We start from the raw sequence: 3,646 nt of genomic DNA on the forward strand, positions 1-3,646 counted from the left end.
GTTTATTCTGTCAAAGAACCAGCTGTGGGTTTCATTGATTTTTTTTTTCTATATTTATGTCTTCTGTGTCTTGTATTTAGGATTTTATTTCAGGGATCTGGATTCTTCTGCTGAAGTTAGGGTTTTGGTGGTCCTGTTTTTCCAACTCCCTTAGGTGATTTATTAGACTGTTGACTTGTGATCTTTCCATTTTCTTGATTTTTTAATAATAATATGAATTCCCCTTTTAGTACAGCTTTCATGGCATCCTAGAGGTTTTAGTAAGATGTTTACTCATTTTCATTTGTTTTCAGGAATCTTTTAATTTCTGCTTTGATTATTGTGCTGACCCAAGAGTTGTTAAGCATCATGCTGTTTAGTGTTCATCTCTTTGTGGGTTTTGGTGGAATTTTGTTAATGGTGACATTTATTTTTATTCCACTGTGGCCTGAGAAAATACATGGAAGTATTTTGATCATATGAAATTTGTTTATGCTTGATTTTTGGCTATGTGGTTGATCTTGGCGTATGCTTTATGTGATCATGAGTAGAATGCATATTCTGTGTTTGTCAGGTGGAGGGTTCTGTAGGTATCTATTAAATCCATTTGGTTAAGTGCCATATTAATATTCCAGATCTCCTTGTTGATTTTTTGCCTTGATGATCTATCTTGAGTTGTTAGTGGGCTATTTAAGTCCCCAGCTATGACAGTGTTAGAGTCAATGTATTTTTTTAGTTTACTTCGTAGCTGTTTTCCAAAAGCTGGTACTCCTGTGTTGGGTGCATATGTTTTAGGATTGATATTTCTTGTTGATGGATTGAAACTTTTGTCATTATGTAATGTCCTTCTGTATCATTTTCAAATTTTTGATAGTTTAAAGAATGCTTTGTTTAATATTAAGTTCATGAGTAATGTCTTCTTTTGTGTACCATTTGCCTGAAATTTGTCTTCCAACTTCTAACTTTGAGTCTGTGAGAGTCCTTTGTGTTGAGATGTGTTTCCTGGAGGCAGCAAATTGTTGTATTTTTTAATCCAATTTTCCATTCTATGTCTTTTTAGAGGTATATTTAGTCTATTCATATTCAGGCTGATTATTGTGATGTGAGAGTTTATCTAAGTCATGAGCCTGTTATAAAGTATTGTTGTTGTTATTGCTGTTTGTTTTATTTGTCTGTTGGTTTTCTTTTGGTTTTTTTAGTTGATATATGTATGTATTTCAATTTTGCAGTCACAATGCTTGCTGTGCTGATTGTTTTCCTGCATTCTTGGGAAGAGCATGGAGCATGGTCATTCTTTTGTTTCCTTTTTGTGTGTGTGTGTGCCTCATACCTTCTTATGTGTCTCTGATATAGCTTGTCTGGAGGCAGCATAAACTTTTAGGGATTGAATGTCTGGGAAGGATTTTAATTCTCCATCACTGATGAAGTTTAGCTTTGCAGGGTAGGAAATTCTTGGTTGGAATTGTTTATCTTTGAGAACTTTGAAGATTGGGATCCAGTCTCTTCTAGCCTATAGTGTTTCCACAGATAAGTCTGCTGCTATTCTAATTGTTCTTCCCTGGTAGGTAGTCTCACCTTTCTCTCTTACTGTCATAAGGACTTTTTCTTTCATACCTACTTTGTGTAAGTGAATTACTATGTGTCTAGGAGTTTGTCTTCTGATTTGATGACTTTCTGAGGTTCTCTGAATCTCTTGTGTTTGAATGGTCACATCTCTGATGAGATAAGGGAAATGTTCTTAGATAGCCTTATGGAATGTTTGTTCTAAGGTAGTCTCTGTCTCCCTTTCTGCCTCAGGAATTCCAATCAGGCATAAGTTTGGTCTCTTAATATAAACACACATCTCTTGGAGGTTTTGTTCCATCTTTTTAAGCTTTCTTTCTATGTTGTTAATAGTTTGAGTTAGTTCCATATTTTGGTCCTCAAACTCTGAAATTCTTTCTTCTTTGTGGTTAATTCTGCTTTCCATGCTTGTCAGCTTGTTATTAATTTCATTGACCATATTCTTTATTGCTTTCATCACAGGTATCAACTCATTCTTTCTTCTTTTCTTTCTCCATTTCTGTTCATCCTCTCTATCTATACCTTGATATCTGGATTTGTGTTTTGAGATCAGTGATTCTGGGAGCTTTTCTTTGTTTGAGTATCATAGTCTGCATCAAGTGTTGTCTTTCCAGGGCTCTGGGTAGTTTTGTTCTTCTATTGAGTCTTCTTCATTTGTGATTTTTTTCCCCTCTTCCTCTCCTCTCTAATTCCATTGCTCAGTGATTGGGATGATAGCTTTCACTTCTATTTGCATAATCCCCTATTCTTCCTAATGTAGATTCCCTGAATTTTTTTCAGTTTTGAAGCTGGTCTGGGGGTGGGGGACTGTGTTGTCTTTTTGCAGTATTGAGATTTGATTAAAGTGTAATGGGGGAAGCTATGGTTCTGAAGCTACCTGCAGATCACAGTATCTGATGACTGGTGTGTGGGCCTCCTGGAACCTATTTTCTATCATCTTACAATATTTTCATGCTGTGGGAGTATATGTTTGCCCCCTGAAACCAAAATGAGATAAGGAAAAAGAAAAGTAGAGAAAGGAAGAAGGGAGAAAAAAAGAATATGATGAGAAGGAAGGAGAAAAAGGAAAGCGGACAGGCATGCAAGTGACCAGATAAACAAACAAAAAAGCAAAGATACACTCTCCCATAAATATACCCAAAAACAAAAAAAAAGAGGAGTAAAAAGGGGCAAATCAAGTCAGAAGACACAGAGAATTATATGTATGGAGAACATGAGCAAAAAAATAAAAATAAAAAAAGATTCTCTCTCTTGTGGCTGTTTCTGGAACTTCAGGTTTCTTTCTTTCTCTTATTCTGTCTTTTTTTTTTCCAGCTGGCATGTGACACTGCTCCCTTTGGGACCCTACAGTTGGGAGCAGGCTCAATCTCTAGACTCTCCCCTGTGCTCTCAGTGCAGACCAGTCAAGCTGCTCTCCATGTGGGGCAGATATTCCATGGACTGCTGGAGAAAGAGGGGTTAATCAGATTAGGACTCACCCCAACTTACCTGCTGCTAGGACTCTCACTCTGCATTGTACATGTCTGTTTGATCCAGCGTAGGGGGTAGGACATCTGTCTCTCTGGTATTGTGCACTTGAAGTATCTTCTCTGGGCAAATGATGGTCAATCCCAGAGGCCTGTGGAGATTGCCTCTCAGTCACAGGATACAGGCTGCTCAGAAATGGGCATGCTAGAGCAGGTCTCTGCCTGGCTCTGGGAAAGAGAAAATGGCATTGGTTCACATCTTATCTGCCAGCAGGACTCAGCTCCAGATTTTCTCCCCCACTTTCTCCACGATAACTTCTCCCAGTGCCTGGCCTGTTGCCATAGGTGGTGGTATAGGCCAGGTACCAGGTGCTGAGAGATGGCTGATATCTGCTGTTTTTTTTCTGAGAGATGCCTCAAGATTAGCACATGTGCCTGCACATGCAGGCACCAAACTTGGAGCAGTGGTAAATTGTAGCTACATCTGCAGGGGAGCCCCAGGTGCTTGATACTGTGCTTCCCATCAGTCAGACATTTGCTCACCCACTTGCAAATACACATACATGCAGACTCATCCTCATGTACACTCACCTGTGCATGGACTCACATACCATACTGCCACTGGTTTCATTACCATC

Source organism: Carlito syrichta, unplaced genomic scaffold (assembly GCF_000164805.1).
Source record: "Carlito syrichta isolate Samal-C Ts95f unplaced genomic scaffold, Tarsius_syrichta-2.0.1 Scaffold269771, whole genome shotgun sequence".
Classification (NCBI taxonomy): Eukaryota; Metazoa; Chordata; class Mammalia; order Primates; family Tarsiidae; genus Carlito; species Carlito syrichta.